Raw genomic sequence first — 18,672 nt, 5'->3', positions numbered from 1 at the left:
CAACCCTCTGAAGCATCCCATTTCACAGGGTCCAAGAGGTTGTGTAAGCTGCCTAGGTCACGCAGCTGGTAAATGACAGAGGTAGAAGGTGGACAGCCCCACACTGAAGGAGGCATTGGGCCCTCTACCTCCCAGAGCTTCTGTGTCCAGCAGATGAGATCTCAGGTGGAAAGTACCTGCCCGGCACAGGTGTGAACTCAAGTAAGGCTCATTCCCCTTTGGCCCCATCACCTTTTTAAGGGAACCAGACTGTGATTCCTCGTTCTGACCACCGGGTGTCTCCACACCCCTGCTCAACCAGCCACCCCAGGGCCCTGGCCGCCTTTGACACAGCCCTTCATGGGTCTGGCTAAATCCTTCCTGCTACTAGTTAGCACATTTCTCCCTGTTTGGTCTTCAGGGGAGACGGGCCCTGTAGACTGTTGCAAGCACAAGGTATGTCACCCCCCACACCCCCTTACTGGGTTGAGCTGAGTGGCCTGGAGCAGAAGGTGTTGCTTTCCGTGTGGCATCCTGTGGACCCCCGGGTTGTGGGTGACCTCCTCAGGTTCCAGCACCCCCTTCTGCATCTTGTCAGCAACTCGAGAATCATGGTGCAAGGAGCTTTTAGGAAATCCTGCGTGCGCGCATGCACACACACACACACACACACACACACACACACACACACACCCGGTGGGCCTTGACCAGCCTGGAGAGAGGCTCATGCCACCTGCCCTGGCGACCCCTCCCCAGTCTGGCCCAGTAACTGGTGACCTGGGTACTGCTTTCTAGTCTCCCCCAACCCAGGTTCTTATGAACTTCTCCCTGGGAGGGTAATTAGAAGAGCCATAATTATCTCCTTTTGGAAGATTAAATGAGGTTAAGTAGGTGAAAAATATTATGTAAGCTTTTTATTACAATTTAAACGTTGGTTGCCAAAGATAGGGAAACTGAGGCCCCACAAGCCACACAGCACACTAGTGGTGGCCGCAGGGGAGAAGCCCGGGCTGCCTGATCCCGACCTAGCAATTCTGCCAAGAAATCACATTTGGCTTTGGAATGGTTCCCTCTGTGTGACCGTAGTGCGGGGGTTTGAAAGGGAAGCAGAACAGAGTTCCGGGGGGAGAGAGGAAGCCAGGGACGAAGGGGTTAAGGGGGCCTGGAGCTGGATGGCTGTAGACTATTAACAGACCAGTAGTGGGGGAAGAGGCCAGAGAGGGGGTCTGGCTTTGATTAGGTCCCAAGGCCATCTGGAGAGTCAGACTCTGGAGATTGGTTGGTTTTATAGGGGGCAAATGGCATGAGTTATAGGGGAAGGGGGCTCTCCCCATAGTGTCTCTGAAAGGGGTCGGGGTGGGGCCTCTTCCCTAGCAGCCTGAACCAACTGCATCAGCTCCCGCCCCTGCTGTGCCTTCCTGCCCACAGGACGGTACCCCCTCCTCCACGCCCCACAGTGCCCACCCCCTGAGGAGTCTGGGAGGATGTGCCACCATTCAAAGGAGAAAGAGACCCTCTGTTCTCTCTACAGAAGCAACATCAGCAGGGGTACCATCCAGGAGCCACCGTGCGATGGGTGAACTACCATGTGGCCCAACGAAATATGAGTAGCCAGCTTGCCCCGAGCTAACCGCAGAACTTAGACAGTAATCCAGCCATACCCCTGTTGGTGAAGCTCGGAGACCATCCCGTCCAAACATTTCCACAGAGGCTCAAGGCCACACAGCTAACTGCTCGGTGCTGGACTTGAACCTTAGACCCCCAACTCTTGAACCTGTCCCTTGTCATGACCACACTGCAGCACCCAGCCTCTCTGGGTCTCAGTTTCCCTTCCTAACCAACAATACCTGCTTGGCCTCCCTCACAACTGAAACGAAATGAAATGTTGGGTGCAAAAGGCTTTGAAAAATTAGATCCACCACGCAAATGGTCTCAGCATGATTGCAGTTGTGTGACCAGAGCTGGGAAGCCCATGGAGTCCCCCGGGGGCAGGCCAGCTATCAGCTCTGCTCTGAGGAGGAGCCCACCTGACACCCCCTGGCACCCACAGTCCCCCTTCAGTGTGGCTCTGCTCAGGGGAAGCAAGCAGTGGTCAGCCCAAGCAAACATCATTACGGGGAAGGGCCATTCTGGAAAACAAAAACCAAAAAACAGCCAATATCCCAAAGCAAGAGATGGTTTCTCATCACCCTTGGGGGAAGTACCCTCCCCCTCCTCCCACCGTGTCCCAGATGGGGAAGGGGGAGGGATGCAGGGTTGACAACCCATTCTCCCACCACTTTGGATATAATCTTGGCTAGCCAGAAAACAGCCTGAGCGATGTCTCCCACCCCGAGGTATATTTCTCTGACACAATTCCTCTTCTACAAATCTACCCCTCTTAGATTCCCACAGATGTGTTTATAGAAGGCTGTCCATTACAGTTTTGTTCATAATAACTAACAACTATCATTGTTGGGGTAAACACATCATGGTACATCCACACTATATAAGACCAAAGAATGAAATAGATGTTTATGCATATATAAATGAATACATGATCTCTAAGATACACTGTTAAGAACAAGTCAGGGGGGTCAGTAGAATGTGTAGCTCTTGATCGTGGGGTCATGATTTCAAGCCCCATATTGGGTATAGAGCTTACTTAAAAAAAGTCAAAGAACAAGTCATATATGGAAGAGTATGTATAATACGTTCCTATTTACCACCAAAAAAAGAAGATGCATATAAAGCACAGAAAATTTCTGAACGATACACAAAAAGTTGTTAATAGTAGTTGCTTCCCAGTTGGGAGGCAGGTGGTCCGTGGTAACAGAGCACTTACTTTTCAGTATCGGCCTATTTTAGCATTTGTATATGCGCTGCTTATTCAGTTAAATGAAGAAAAAAAAAGACAGTCTAGAAAAATAACTGCTTGGACTCAGCTACATCCCTCAACTCCATCCCCCTTGCAATTTCCAAAGTTTTATCTCTGCTTCCTTCCCAGCCAGCTGTGACCCACGCCAGCCCAGAAGGATGTTTCCACCGTAGCCACAGCCCCTGGGGGCAGCCACCCTTCATTCTGTGAGGACCAAGGCCTCCCTTTCATGCCCAGCTGTAAGAGGCATGCAAGGCCCTCAAATGCTTAGAGAAGGGAAGTTGCCCCAGGTGGCAGCCGTGGGAGCAAGCCAAGGGGCTTGGTTTCCTATTAAGTGCTGGAAGGAGTGGCAGTTAAACACCAAGCTTCAAAGAGCCTAGGATTTTCAAAAATCGCTTTTGGGGAATATGCCGCTTTTATGGGAGGTGTCAGACATTAATGAGAGTTCTGGATCTTTCCCAGCCTGAAGAGCCCTCTCCCTCTCTTCCCCACCCCGACTCCTTCCAGCAACCAGCCAGCCCCCCCTTTGATGCATGGAGAGAGGCTGAATGTTCCAGGGGTATTCCTGTCCCACTCCTCAGCCCACCTCCCTCCACCCTCTTTCCTTCTAGAAGAAGGTGTGGAAGCTGAGAGGATCCAAGGGGAGGGCAGTGGGAAGCCAAGGGAGGGGCTGGGGGGCAGGTTGATACAGAGGCAGAAAGACCAGCCTTGCCTACCTGCTCCTTTGGAAAAGGTTTCATGGCCAATGATTAGGAATTCTGAGGCCTGCCCTATGCCAGTTGGATGAAACCCTCAACACAAAGTTGCTCCCTCTGGGAAATGATCATGCTCTTAGATATTTTGAGATCCTCAAACAGAAGGAATTGTGGGAGCTCCATTTTGTCTGAATATGTAGAGTTACGACTGAGCCTTACTTGACCACATTGTTAATGCTAGCTCATTTCCCCATCTTGGAATGTACCTAGCATGCTTGAAAAGCAAGCAGGATGTCCAAAATAGAAGGGTGTCTGCCAATACACTCTGAACAGAAGACACCGCAGAAATATTTGTAGGACGAATCTATGCAGAAGTGAATGAGCGTCTTACCTTTATCTTTATTTACAACATGAAGACATGAGATTATACATTAGAACTTATACATTAGATGATGTCAGATATGTAAATTAAACATTAGAAATTACTCCTGTTAGTTAGGCACTGGAACCTCTGAAAAGACTCTACCATGAGTTCTTAAAGGAAAGGACCCTTGTCTTACTTACCTTTCAATAAATGATGGATGGATGGAGGGATGGAGGGGTGGAGGGATGGAGGGGTGGAGGGGTGGAGGGGTGGAGGGGTACATAGTCTCATGATTCCTGGAGATACAGGGTAAGTAATCTATATAAGACAGTAAGACAACAATATAGCAAAAGTTACTCTGGGGGCACCTGGGTGGCTCAGTCGGTTAGGCAGCTGCCTTCGGCTCAGGTCATGATCTCAGGGTCCTGGGATTGGGCCCCTCACTGGGCTCTCCGCCAAGTGGCAAGTTTGCTTCTCCCTCTCCCTCTGTGCTCTCTCTCTCTCTCTCTCTAATAAATAAATATTTTTTTTAAAAGTCTGCCAAAGACCAGGGAGGAACAAGATGAGCTATTGGGTCTGTTTCCAACCCAACTATCTACAGCCAGAGTGAGTATTCAGGAATATTTGTATCTAGACTCTGAGCATATGATGTTACTCGGATTTCTCAGAAGTTATTCCTTGCCAGCCTATGATCAGCCATCAGGGAACTCAGTCTCTCCACTGAATGAGTAAGGTGGAGTGGTCATCGCCAACCACTGGCCCCTGCATCCCTCTTCTGCTGCCAGTAACCATGGTAACTCTACCTGGTAACCCCCCAGGAGCCAGTGCCCTCTAGTCTCATCTCAGCAAAATTCCCCGCGAGAAGATGGGGAAAGAGTTCTGTCTTTTTCTCAGTGCCTTCTTCCCAGAGAGTGTGTCAGGTCAAACAGAACTAAAATGGAGATATGCAAAGTTTATTTGTTCATTTCATTCAAGGATCGGGTAGATCTTAAGAGCAATACAACCTTAGAGGAAAGTTAACTTGTTAATTTCCAAGTACCAACAAAGAAAGGAGGCACACCAGTCACCTGCCTTGAGATACACTTCTGTCCCCTTCCCACCAGATCTCTTTGTCTCTCTTCTTAATTTCCCATTCTTTCCTTAAAGTTCCTTCCTTCAAGGACCAGTGTCCCTACTCCTTCCCTTCCCCACAGAAAGCCCTCATATTTATGGCCTCAAATTTAGCCTGATGCTCATGAAGACTCTCCTCTTGGCAGCAGGTGCTAGTGGGTCTCCCACGGGAGAGCTGTGGCCAATGTCCTCATTAGCCAAGAAGCAAGCGTGTCTCCAGTCCTGGTGAGCAGTTGGTCTTTTTCCAGAGCCAACACAGTCTGGTCCCATAGGAGGAAGGGCTATTTTCCCTCTTAGCTTGTCTTTGACCGTGCCCTTATAAAACAATAACTCCAGCATTAATTTACCTAAGAAAGCATCACTCATTCCTGAGCTTGGCTTACAGTGGAAGCGTTACCACATCAGTTGCTAAGTGTTCTCAGCACCTCGAATGACTAATTAGATTCCTTCTAATTTCTAATATCCTCTTGATGAAAAGTGGGGAGGCCACCAGGTAGTTCATTCTGCCATGATAAGAGTTATCATCTAGAATGGTCCATCCAGCTAGATCCTGTCTTTGACCAGGGTACAGGGAGTATTCTGTTCCCATAATATCACCGGTGGGATGCTAGTGGGGGGAGGGGGGAATGCATCCAAACATTCCTTATTCCCCTAGTGGACATTTACAAATGACTTGGCCCCTTACAGTCTTCCAAGCGTGTTAACGTGCATTATCTCTTCTAATCTAACTCCTGGGAGGATGATGGTATTGTTATCCCTTTTGCCCAGTTAAGGAAAAAGCAACTGAAATTCAGAGACTTGCCCAAGGTCATATAATTGGTAAAAGACCAAGTCAAGCCAAGAACACAGGCCTCCTGACCCTCCTGCTTTCTCCACTTTACTTTTTTCAAAAAAATGTGTTTTTTTTTTTATTTTTTTTTATTTGACAGAGAGACACGGCGAGAGAGGGAACACAAGCAGGGGGAGTGGGAGAGGGAGAAGCAGACTCCCTGCTGAGCAGGGAGCCCGATGCGGGGCTGGATCCCAGGACCCTGGGATCATGACCTGAGCCGAAGGCAGATGCTTAATGACTGAGCTACCCAGGCGCCCTCAAAAATGTTTTATTTCCACCCAGGCGCCACAATTGGTGCAGAGATTGCTACTGTGCATGGGAAGAGTTACAGAAGCATTTCCCTCTTCCAGAGACAGGGCTGGATGCTGGATGTCCTGAAACTGCAGGGAAGCAAATGCCGGCATTTCTGATCTTCTAATGCCTAGAAGGAAAACAGGCCATGAACAAAGACAGCCAATTACACCATGGAAAGGGGAGAGAGAGGAGGAAGGAGAAGGAAGGAAGGAAGGAAGGGAGGGACAATGCACGAAGCTCACACACACACACACACACACACACACACACACACACACACACACACGCCCTGCGCATCTGTATGAGGGGATAATGGAATGAGCACAGGCTTCAGAGCCAGGTGGACCTGGTCAGTTTCCCAGCTCTAGCATTACTGGCTGCAGTCTGTAAGTAAATCACCAGATCTTTCTAAGTCTCTGGTTTTTTCATCTGCAAAATGAGGGAAGTAAGCCCATCCAAAGACCGCAAAAAACTCAAGGAAAATGTGGAGCCAGAGGCTGGAGGAGAGGGGGAGTTGGGGAATCTGAGCAGAGGGAGAAAGGGAGGCCCTAATGGGAAAATGTTTGAGAACCTCCGATAAGCATCTAAGAAGCGCTGTTGAAGAGACCATTCTCTAGAATTCACAAATCCCAGAAGAAAGTTCAAATTCTTTTCTCCTTATGATTTTGATATCAAGCCCAGCTCCCCTCCCTCTTGAGAATCCTTTCTTTCCATCCCCACCCTAATGTGTCCTCCAGACTTGGCAAGAGGACTCTCCCAGCTGCCTCTCTGTGGCCATGCCTCCTTCTGCCCTCACCCCCAGCTCCCGTGCCAGAACCAGAGACAGCTCTCCCCGAACGGGAGAGCCTGAGACAGACCTGAGCCTGCTGACCCCAGCTGGCCTCCTTGTGGCCCACCGCAGACGCAGCAGCCGAGGGGAAGAAGGCTCAACACAGGGAGGCCGATGGCAGGACTTGGAGGGGTCAACCTGGAATGAAGCTTTGAGAAGGTCCAGGGTGGGGGAAGGGCCAGGCCCACTGTCCTCAGTTTGCCGGCCCGGGCAAAGGCCAAGGGCAAAACTGAGAGGCAGACGCTGAGGTTACTGAGCCAGACAAGCTTGGCTGAGTCCAGAGCCATGCTCAAGGACGAAGGGCGGCGGAGCTGGTGCTGAGGCCCTGAAGACACCGTGGGCCAGAGAAGGGATCATGGCTTGGATGAGGCGGACAGTCGGCAGCCACAGGGGGCCCTGGGCATCCACGCGGTGGACTGAGTCAGCAACCCAAGCTGGAGGCGTAGAGAGGGCGCCTGGGCCTGGAACAGGCCTCTTCAGAAGCAAGTGCAGGCAAGGTGCTGGGTAGGACAGAGACCAAGGCCGCTCCAACAAGGAGGCCCCGTGAGAAGCCGAGGTGGTAGCAGGCCCAGCAGTCTTGCACTGTTCCCAGCGAATGATGCCCAGGGCAGCTTTGATCCCGGCAGTGCGGCCCAGCATCACGGGGGCGGGCGGCCTCTGTCCAGGGAGCCAGCCCCTCTCCTCTTCTGCTGCCTCGTTAAAATGGACCCTCCCTCCCCACCCCTTCCTTGTGCAACATCCTAGACTCTCCTCTGCCCCCGGCTTCCCCAGGACACCCCACCCTCATGCTCCTTCTCCTATTCCACCTGCTGAGATCAACCGCTCAGCCTTTCTTCAGCCTGAGTCAGCAAGCATGCAAGCTGCCTCCTCCAGGCCTAGAAGGGCAAGAATGGACACCCTTTGAAGGCTTCTCCTTAACAGCCTGGTTCTCCTCCCAGCTGTGTGACCTGGAGCTTTCCACATCATCTCTCTGTGCTTCATCCCTGCGGGGAAACAAGGAAGGTTCTTGTAAGCCCCTGTGCTCTGCATTTATTCTTGCAATATTAGTACAGCTGGGATCTCCTGCATTCTAGACACTGAGCCAAGGAGTCTTCGAGGCAACCGAAGTTCAGAGAGGTTAAACCGATTTACCCAGGATTGCACAGCTGAATCTAGACTCTGATCTGTTTGTCTCAGGTTGGATGCACAAGAGCCTCAATGAGCATTGGCTGATTTGCTGCAATGAATGTTCTAACAGTGACAGATGGGAGAAACTCAGTGGGGTCAGCAGGCTAAAACAGCTCCGGGTCCCCAAGGCCTGGAGCTTTAGTGATGTTGCCCCCAGGATGGCAGGTCTCCCCGAAGGTGGCTGAGCCTATTCCCAAGAATCTCTGATGACTCCCGTGCACCCACCCTGGACCCTCTCTCTCTCGCACTCAGGAAAGCAAAGCTGTGCAGATTGGCCATGAACAACAAAGATGGTAGCACAGGGGGGCACCCACTGCACTGCCCTCTGGGAGATTCCAGCCCTGCAAACAGCCTCTGCGTCCCAGTGCAGGGACAGGCAAGGGGAAATCAGCCCAGCTCTTGCTTCCTTCTACAACACGCCGGCAGCCCAGAGCCTGGGTCAGAAGCCTGGGCTTAGGAGGTCCTGGGCTTGCTGGGCACTGAGTCAAGGCCTCATTCAGAGGAAAGTTGCCTCCACCATGCTGGGGCCTCAGCTTTCTCCTGTTAATTGAGATAATGACCCAGCTCTCTCGGGGCTGCTTTAGCTTGAAAGGGGCTTTGAGATGCTGGGATGAAAGGCACCAGAGTTGAGTACAAAGCCAGCACAAGCTGTCCGGGGAGTGGGAGGCCTGGCCCTGAGCCTTCTCCAGCCCCCATGCTGAGTCACTTCCTCCTTCTTGCTTGGATTTTGCCTCGGTAATCCAGAGACACTGAACTCTCCTTTCAGGACAGTTAGGGGGTGGGGGTGGGGGTGGGGGTGGGGTGGGGTGGGGTGGGGAAGTCTTCCTAGAGAGTGTATGCAGGACACAGGCCAGGCATGAACCTCAATTCACCAGCACTGGGCCCCCGCCCGGGAGATGTGCTGGTCTGGATGCTGGTGGGGAAGCTACCACGCATTTATAGCATTATGACTCTCTTCCCGTGGTTGGAGAGGGTGAGGCAGCTCAGGGAGGGGCATTCTTTTGTTACACCTGAAGAAAGTAAGGAACAAAGAGGTAAGGAAGCTTCCCAAGGTTTCCCAGCACATCTGAGGAGAGAGCAGATCTGAAGCCTTCTGACCCCCTGTGTCCCTCCCTCAGAGGGCGGCCAGACCCCAAGTTACTCATTCTTTTAAATATGAGGCTCTCCTACGAGCTTCTTGGCCCCATGTTTTGGGTTACCAGCACCTACACGGGCTTTGCCGTCAAGGAATTTCTTCTCCTGGTCGACCAGTATCTCTTTAGTACATGGAAGGATCACTAGATATTTCGGGATAAAAAGCAAAAACCTGAGGCTTGAGCAAGGGAGTGAGGTCTTCCGGAAGGTCAGAGTGAAGAGGTGAGCATTGCCAAGGGCGGGATTCTGGTGTTGGCTTCTGCCCATGGACTAGAATTGCAAAGGCCTCCAAGAAAGGCTCCTCTTGCAGGCCTTCGGTTGGCCTCCATGAGACTCCAGAGGGCTTGGGTTCCCTTCACCTGGTGGACCTCAACTCACCGCCCCCCAAGAGGCTGGGTTTCCAATTCAGCACTCCCACGGGGAGATAACAGTTAGCCAGACCCCATTCTGGGCCAGTGCTATGCTACAGACAAATAAGACATGCTTCCTGCCCTTAAAGAAGAAACATGAGTGGGCCACCAGAGCAAGACGGGGAGGAACAGATGTGAGCTGGCAGGGACCACGCTTTAGGGGCCGAGGAGGAAGACTGAGTGAAAGCCCAGAAGGCTACTCACTGGCACTTTGGAACCAAGCGCTCCCCTTTTCCTTGTTTAGGCAACACCCCCAGTTCAAGGGGGTGGCATCCCTTAAGCCAGCAGGACCTAGCTGAGCTCAGATGGAGCTCTGGGTCGTTCTCCTGCGAGCTTTCTCATCCCCAGACACCCAAAGAGTAGGGGTGATGATACCACCAGCTTAGAAAGCAATGGGAGGGGTTTGCGTGATGAGGAAGGAACTCTCGGAAGGAAGGCGAGGGTGGATAAGGCCCAGAGCCACCAGCTGAGGGAGATTGTGTAAGGACTTTATGGGAGGGCTTTCCAGGAGGCTGGGGCTTGGGCCTGAGGCTGGGAGCTGTCCACAGGGACCGCTCAGGTGTCCTGGGGCTTGGGCAGGTCTGGAGGCTGCAGGCGGCGCACAGGACCCAGAAGGAGTGAGTGTGAGGGAAAACCCCGCAAAGGGTTTGTTTTTCCTATTTTTCTGGGCTCGGGGCTCGCTCCTCCTGGCACTGGTCCTTCCTGGGGCCCCAGCTCCAGCTTGTTAGTTTTAACTGGAACAATTTCCTTTGAACTCAGCTTGAATTAGCATCACCATGGCGATGGATCAGAGTTTTCACTAGCCGACCTGGTCTTCACCCCTCAAGCAATTAGCTCCAAGGAGCAAAGCAGAAGGAGGAGGAGGAGGAGGAGGAGGAGGAGGAGGAGAAGGGAGAGGATGAAAGGGGGAGGGTGGAGGGAGACATGGGGAGGGAGGGGATGGAGGTGGAGGAGGAGGGGAAAGGTAACGGAGTAGGGGAGCGGGGAGAGGGATGGGTGAAAAATGAGGAGGGGGCAGGCAGTGGGAAGCCGGAGGGAGGAGGAAGGAGTTGAGGAAGTGTAGGAGGGGCTCCCAGAATGGCTGCTTCTGTGAGGCTGCCTCTACCTTCCCAGCCCTTCCCCAGGGGCTGGGCTGCACCTGCCTGTGGGGAAGCCAAGCAGCGAGGGAACCAGCAGATGCACCTTCCACACGTAGCCTGGGAGGCAAGGTGCACTGTTCCCACTTTCTTAGGGGAGAGCCGGCAGCCAAGCCCCTGGCACAGTCACCCCCAGGCAGTAAGCCTGAATCCTGCAGGGACCAGGCTGGTCAGAGCCAGAACAGAGCCTCCAAGGCTGAGAACTGAGGAGGAGTCGCAGATCCCACACTTACTGGCCCCGTGACCTCGGTAAATGGCAATGGGGGAGAGGGTCCAGTGGGAGGACTACCCTGGCCCGGTGGTCTCTGTGAGGTCATTGCTGGCCTGCTTCTCTGCTCCCTGGCTGGTTTGGGAGATTCTGGATGTCTTAGTGATTGGTGAGTTCCCAGACATGAGCACGAAGCCTGACATACATTAGGCAAGCAATAAGGGTTTTTGCAAATAAAATAACAAGTGGATGAACTATTGTTTTTTTAATGGGTAATGAGAGCAAGGAAAGGGGCATAGCAAACCAGAATCCTCCAGAATTTGATGGAGTTGAGATTCTCTCTTTTGTTCCACCTCCTCCAGGAAACCCTTGGGGACTTGTCACTCCTCCTGCCACCTCCCCAGGCTCCTCACCCCCCCCCCCGAAGCTCCTGAAATCATCCCCATCACTCCTCCATCTCCCCAGCTAGGTCGGGCTGCGCAAGAGCAGGGACTGCGCCTCGTTCTCCAGCTCCTTACATGCTCCAAGTACGAAGTCTGTGCTCTAAAAATGTCTGTGAATGCATGAACCTGAGTATTTGTGGAACGCCTGGACCATCGTTCAGCTATGGCCCACGCAAGGCCAGGTGTGTCAGGCTTCCAGAGGCCAGTCAAGGCGATCCCTGGGTGAAACAAGTATGTAAACAGGACTGGAGGTGCAGCAAGCCAAGTGAAAACCAGGGACCCCGAGAGGGTGAGGTCACGAGGGCAGGGGTTCTGAGGACCCCTGTTCCTGTCTGGTCTCCAGAGAACTCAGGGGGAGAGGTGTTTCTTAGGCCCTTGAGGGCACAGCATTCAAAGAAAGAAAAACAACGTCTGTCACTTCTCAAAAGGAGTCAGATGGGAAATGTGCTCTAACAAAGTCTGTGTGGGACCTTCTGAACTGACCCAGAAGGAAGGACCCAGGTGTGGCTCTGCAGGATCAAGAGTGGTCTCTAGGGGATAATGACAGCCCGGACCCCCTTGGCTAGTCACGAGGGTTGGCTGAGGCAGGGCTGGCGAAGCACCCAGCACAGCACCCGGCGTGCAGGAGAGCTCAGTCAGCCTTGGTTGGTGTCACCGGGTGTCCCTTTGAGGCGGGTTTCCCACGTGTAAAATGGAAGTAAGATCCTTTCCTGCCACTTTGTTTCATCCAGCCCCTGCCTCCACACAAAGGAGCACCTTTCTCTTCCTCGGCCCTCTATCCAGCGCCATCAGCATTCCCGTCCATCCCAAGAACTGCCCTTTCCCCCCTCTGTCCGCATTTCTGGCCCTTAGCTCCCCTGACATTGTTCCACCTCCCTCCCGGCCCTCTCTTCTCCCAAGTCCTGCCTTAGGCCTCTCTCTCCCTCCCCTTTCCTCCTCTGCTGCTCATTATAAAAAAGAAATCTTTCTAAATACGCCAAAAATGCACTCATCCCCCACGGACCCCAGTCTAGCACAAAGGGCTGGTTCTTTCTGGAGGCTCCGTGTGGCCTCCTTCTTGCCCACTGCCTTTGAATCGTGGCCTCGTTCACATGACTGGAAGGGCTAACTGGGGATTTTCCCATGTGGCTGGGTGGGGAGGAGGCTGGGAGGGCCTAGAGCTGGTGTAAGAGGGTGGAAACAAGCAGGCTAGGATCTTCCCCGAGTTTGCTTTATTCTCGGGGGGGGGGGGGGGAAACAAACTGCTTACTTGATGTCATGAATAGCTCCTCGAAACCTGAAGAATTTCACTGGATTTGAGGGAAGGATTCAAGTTGGTAAATCAGGAGGACTGTGCTGGACCAGGCTACCAGGTGGAACGTTAGGTCTCAAGGACAGTGCAGAGTTGGCCCTTCCCCTGCGGCAGGTTGGCAGTCCTTTGGCCTAGAGGCAGAGGAGGGCCTCCACCCCACCCCACCCCTCCCCACCCCCAGTGCTCCCCATACACGGGGGCACTGACCCAGAGGGTGAGCAGCCCCTCCCCTCCAAAGCCAGGATGACCTTGCTCAGGAAAGAAAGACAACTGACGCATTCAGGAACGGGAGGGGAAGACGGGGGCAGAGGCGGGGGCATCCAAGGCCTTCTCCCAGGGGCTCTGAGACAGACCCGCGGCTGGCTAGTGGAGGGCCTCAGACTTTTCTGTCCAGACTGGAGAAGGCCTTGGCCTCCGCATTCCCTGCCCTCAGGTCTCCTGTGGATTTCTGTATTTCCCCCTGTCCTTCCAGCATTTTCCCTTGGCCACCTCCCCTCCCTAACCCACCCCACCCCACAGCAGCTGGGCTGCTGGAAGTCAATGGTGTTCCTGAGTTAATCAAAAACTCCTGTGCTTTGCCCTTGAATCAAGGCCATCGTTCCTTTGTCCCAGGGCAATAGGGTCAGCTTGCTCTCTGGCTTAAATAGCGTTGGAAGAGTGAAATGCGCCGAGGAGAAAGGAACTAATGTTTAGCAAGGCCGCCTGCTATTGGGCCCTGGGCTGGGTTCTCAGCAGATGCTGACCTCATAACCGTCCTCCTGAGGGGGAGGGGCAGCTAAATGCAAACTCTAGTTTGCACTTGAGAAACTGAGGTGCAGGGGCGCCTGGGTGGCTTAGTCGGTTAAGTGCCTGACTCTTGGTTTCTGCTCAGGTCATGATCTCAGGGTCATGGGATCAGGCCCCGTGTTGGGCTCTGCACTCAGAGGGGGGCTGGTTGACGTTCTCCCTCTCCCTCTCCCCCTCCTCCTGCTTGCACGAGCTTGCTCCCACTCTCTCTCTCTCAAACAAATAAACAAAATCTGAAAGAAAGAAAGAACGAAAGAAAAGAAAGAACAAACGAAAGAACGAACAAAAGAAAGAGAGAAAGAGAGAAAGAGAGAAAGAAAAACTGAGGTGCAAAGCCTTACAGAGACTTGCCCTGGATCTCATGAATATGAAATGAAGGATGGAGTATACCTGGAGGTTTCCAGTGGAGTTCTGAGGGGGTTTCCAACCATGATTAGGTTATAAACCCCCATGATTGTCTGTCGAATATGGACAGGAAGCTGAGAATGGCTGCCATGTGGGAGCAGGGAGAGAGGAGTGGGGTCTGTGTGCAGCCTGCGCTTGCAGGCAGAGGGAGGGCCCCAAGGGGGATTGGGAAGGCCCACGAGGTTGGACATTCCTTCGGACCTGGAGGCCACCAAGATAGCCCTGTGTACAGATGGGGGGCTAAAGAGCACCCCAGGCCCAGGACCCCCCACACCAGGAGCTCTGGAGCATCCTGGTCTGGCTTGAAAAGATCAGGAGTTTGGGAACACATGGCTGGAGAGGCCTGTTCATAGGTCATGTCCTCACGTGGGCCAGGTGGGGCCTTAAAATGGAGGGGCACTTGGGTAGCACAGCTCCGTCTCTGCTCCCTCCACACCTGCTCCCCTGGCCACCCACCCACTGGGCATCCTGCCACAGCACCAAATGGGCCCCTCCTTCCCTCCTAGGCCCAAGTAAAAAAGTCAGGTCCTTTGCTTCTCTCCACTTTCTCTTTCCCACGTACCCTGTCCCCATTCCTCTGCCTGCTCCCCTCCCCCACCCCCATCTGCCCTAAAGAGCAAATTCCTATCCTGACTTGGGGAGGGGGGGCTTTGCTGGAATCTGGGAGGCCTGGTTTGGCTAACAGAGAAGAGGCAGCAACTGCAGATCCAAGAGGAGGCCTGAAGGAATGAAAGGGGCAGAAGGAGGGGTCAGCAATGGGGACAGATGTGGTTCTAGCAGGGGGAAGGGGAAGGCTGGAGAGATGAACCCGCGAAGCTCCTGGAGAGATAGAGGGTGCAGGAACGGAAGAGACAGGTCAGAATAGGGGGTCCTTGGGAACTCTGCCTTACAGAAGGGTCCCGCGGTGGGTGGGGGCCCTGGGGAGGCACTTGGGTCCCAGCTCAGCCCACCAGGGTGTCTGGCATAGGCTGTCGTGAGAAGCAAAAGCAGAGACGAGGGGCCCAGAGTCGCGGGAGGCTGAAGAGTGAGCAGAAGACAGGCAGCGCTCTGGGGGCTCACCAGGAACGGGGGCCGCGCTGACTCAGAGTGCTCACTCAGGCCGGCCCCTCTCCTAGCTCTCCTTCAGGCCTGTTGGAAAACAGTCTCAAGGCCCAGCAGCAGGGCTGGCTGGCCCCTTCCACCAAGGCCCAGGTTAACCCTTGCACCGCTGGGCAGCTTCCTCCTGTTTCAGCACCCACCCCCCAGCCCCCGGCCCCTGGCACATGTAGCCCCGGCTCCTAGCATCCCAGCACATAGTGGCCCTCCTCTGCCTGCCCGGCCAGCTCCTGGAGCACTGACCCCTTCCCTGTCCCCAGTTTGCTCTGCACGGGCCCTGCCTCTGATACTCCCAAGAACCTGGCAGTTCTGCCTCCCCAGATGGCCTGAGCACTGGGACCAGGAAGGAGAGTAGCCTGGGCCTGGCCCAGTCAGGCCTAGAGAAACAGGCTGAGAGGGTCCAGAGTGTCAGAGCAGAAGGGCCCCGGCAGCCCCCCCGGTTCCCCCGTCCTTTGCAAGGAGACCACCGAGGGCCCGGGGCACACAGGTGCTGAGGGCAGCTCCGGCTGACCCGAGGAGGAGGAGATCCAGGGTGCCCAGAGCCAAAGAGGAGGTGAGGGGCAGCCTCTATCGGGGAAAGAGCTAGAGGATGGGGAAGGACCGGGGCATTCCCAGGCTCGAGAAAGTACCTGGCTCTTCCAGGGGAGGGCAGGCCTAGCCTGTTAGCTGAAAGGGCAGGTGTTGCCTGCCGCTGAGACTGGCTCGGGGTGGGTTTCTGTAGGAGGCTGAAAGTGAATCACACCTTCTGCGTGCACTGCGCCTCCGTGTGTGGGTGTGCTGAATCAGCCTCTGTTGTCCTGCGTCTCTGCGGGTAGAGGCGTCACACGCGCGTGTCAGGCCCCAGGGTGCCAGCCCTGTGTGTGTAAGTGGGCCTCTCCTGAGGAGCCCTGCTTGAGAGTGTTCTCCCAGTGTGCTGGCACACCTGTGCGCTTGTGCGTCCCGGGCCTGCCTCTGTATGTCAACCGCAATGTTGGCTCCAAGAGTGGATCTGCATATGTGGGTGCGTGCACACCGGGAGCAGCAAAGGGCCGTCTCTAGGAAGAGCCCACTGCGTGCGATGTGACAGTCGTGCACCGATAGGGAAGCACCAGTGTGCTCCAAATTCCAGAAAACTCCAGTTCCTGGGTTTCCAGCTGTCCCAGCTACCCGGCACAGATGTGCGTGCCGCTTCGGCTGCAGCCATAAACAGACCTCCCAGGATTTTTCCAGAGGAAACAGAAATATTCTGCTGTCTGCTCTGGGCAGTAGGATAGGGAGTGGGGATGGTGCTTGAGGACAGGGATTCAAACCGAAGAGACCATAAATCCAAGGAAAGCTGAAGAGCCCAGGGTATCCCCCAAAAGGCCAGCAGAGAGGGCTGGGCTCTGGTGGCTTCCAAGCCTTAATAAAGCCCCAGCTACCGCCCAGGAGAGTGAAGTCCCAGCTGCCAGGGCCCCCAGGAGCCCAGCCCACCACTGCTCCCCCTCCCCGGCCCTCTCTCTGTGGGGGTGCAGAGTCCCGGGCAAGCGCCCCACTGCCTTCTGGAAGATCACAGGAGCACCCCTCCGTACCCTCCACAGCAGAGGCAGCGCGCCAACGGGGACAGCGGACACACGCATGCGCACCAGCCACCGCCGCACTGCCCCCGCACACCCAGCCACACGCACGCCACCACCACACACACTCACACACACAATCACCACACACACACACACACACATCACCACACACACACACACATGCCATCACCACACACACATGCACACCATCACCACACACACACATCACCACACACACACACACACCATCACCACACACACACGTCATCACCACACACACACACGCCATCACCACACACACACGCATCACCACACACACTCACACATACGCCACCACACACACACGCATGCCATCACCACACACACACGTCATCACCACACACACACACCATCACCACACACACACGCATCACCACACATTCACACACACACGCATCACCACACACACTCACACATACACCACGCACACACACACACACACATGCCATCACCACACACACACACGCCATCACCACACACTCACACACACACGTTCTCACCACACACACACGCCATCACCACACACACACACGCCACCACACACACACACATGCCATCACCACACACACACATGTCCTCACCACACATACTCACATGCCATCACCACACACACACACACATGCCATCACCACACACACATACACATCATCACCACACACACATGCCATCACCACACTCACATACACACGCCATCACCACACACACACACACCATCATCATCACCATACTCACACACACATGTCACCACCACACACACATCATCACCACACACATGCCATCACCACTCACACACACATGCCATCACCACACTCACACACACACCATCACCACACACACACACACCATCACCCACACACACACACGCACGCCACCACCACACACACAATCACCACACACACTCACACACATACCATCACCATTCACACTCACACATACGCCACCACACACACACACACGCACGCCATCACCACACACACACACGCCATCACCATATTCACACACAAATGCCATCACCATACACACACACACATGCCATCACCACACACACACACGCATCACCACACATTCACACACACACACCGTCACCACACACACACATGCGCGCATGCCATCACCACACACTCACACACGCCATCAACACACACACACACACACACACGTCCTCACCACACACACACACGCCATCACCACACACACATGTACACCATCACCACACACACACACACGCTACCACCACATACACACACGCCATCACCACACATACACACACATCATCATCATCACCATACTCACACACACACGCCATCACCACACACACATCATCACCACACACACACACCATCACCACACACTCACACACACGTGCCATCACCACACACTCACACACACACACACATCCTATGCCAATATTTCAGACACTGTCACAGATACCACACAAACATTCCCACCACACACAGACTCAACAATATACTCTGGCAAAGTGCACCCCCACCCCCAGCACACAGTGATCCCACACACCCAGCCCCTACTCTTCATCCAAGTACATATACCAGGAAAAATTCCCCCCACTCCCATGCATAGTTCCAGGCCTTTCCAAGCCAAGGAATAGGCATGATACTCTTCTTAGGCTCCTTGTCAAAGCAAACTATTCAAAAAAGTTTAAAAGAATTTGACTTGTTCCTGTCTGAAAATTACTTGGATTGGTTTAAATCCCCCACCCCCAGGGGTGAAAGTTCCCATGTAAATGTGCTCCTCCCTCCTCCCTCGGGGACAGAGGGGGCCCTCTTCTCAGCCAATGACTGGGGGCTGGGCCCTCTGTGCTCTAGGCTCTGTGGTCCAAGAGATCCTTGTGCATTTTCCCAGCAGTTCCTCCACGCTTGGCATGCGCTGGGCAAGTGAAAGGCACAGAGCTGGGGGAGATGATTTCTCTACCCTCAGGGAGCTCATAGCTCAGCTGCCCAACAGGACTCGTCAGTCTGAGAGCCACTGAGTGCCCGGCCAGAAGGCAGATACAGTCTGGAGGTGGATGTGGGCAGGCTTTCTGGGCCACCCTCACCTGT

Source organism: Eumetopias jubatus, unplaced genomic scaffold, assembly GCF_037043125.1.
Source record: "Eumetopias jubatus isolate StellerSeaLion01/CBP00866 unplaced genomic scaffold, mEumJub1_p1.0 scaffold_13, whole genome shotgun sequence".
NCBI classification, from domain to species: Eukaryota; Metazoa; Chordata; class Mammalia; order Carnivora; family Otariidae; genus Eumetopias; species Eumetopias jubatus.
The sequence above is the reverse complement of the archived record's forward strand: the minus strand, read 5'-3'. Positions refer to the sequence as shown.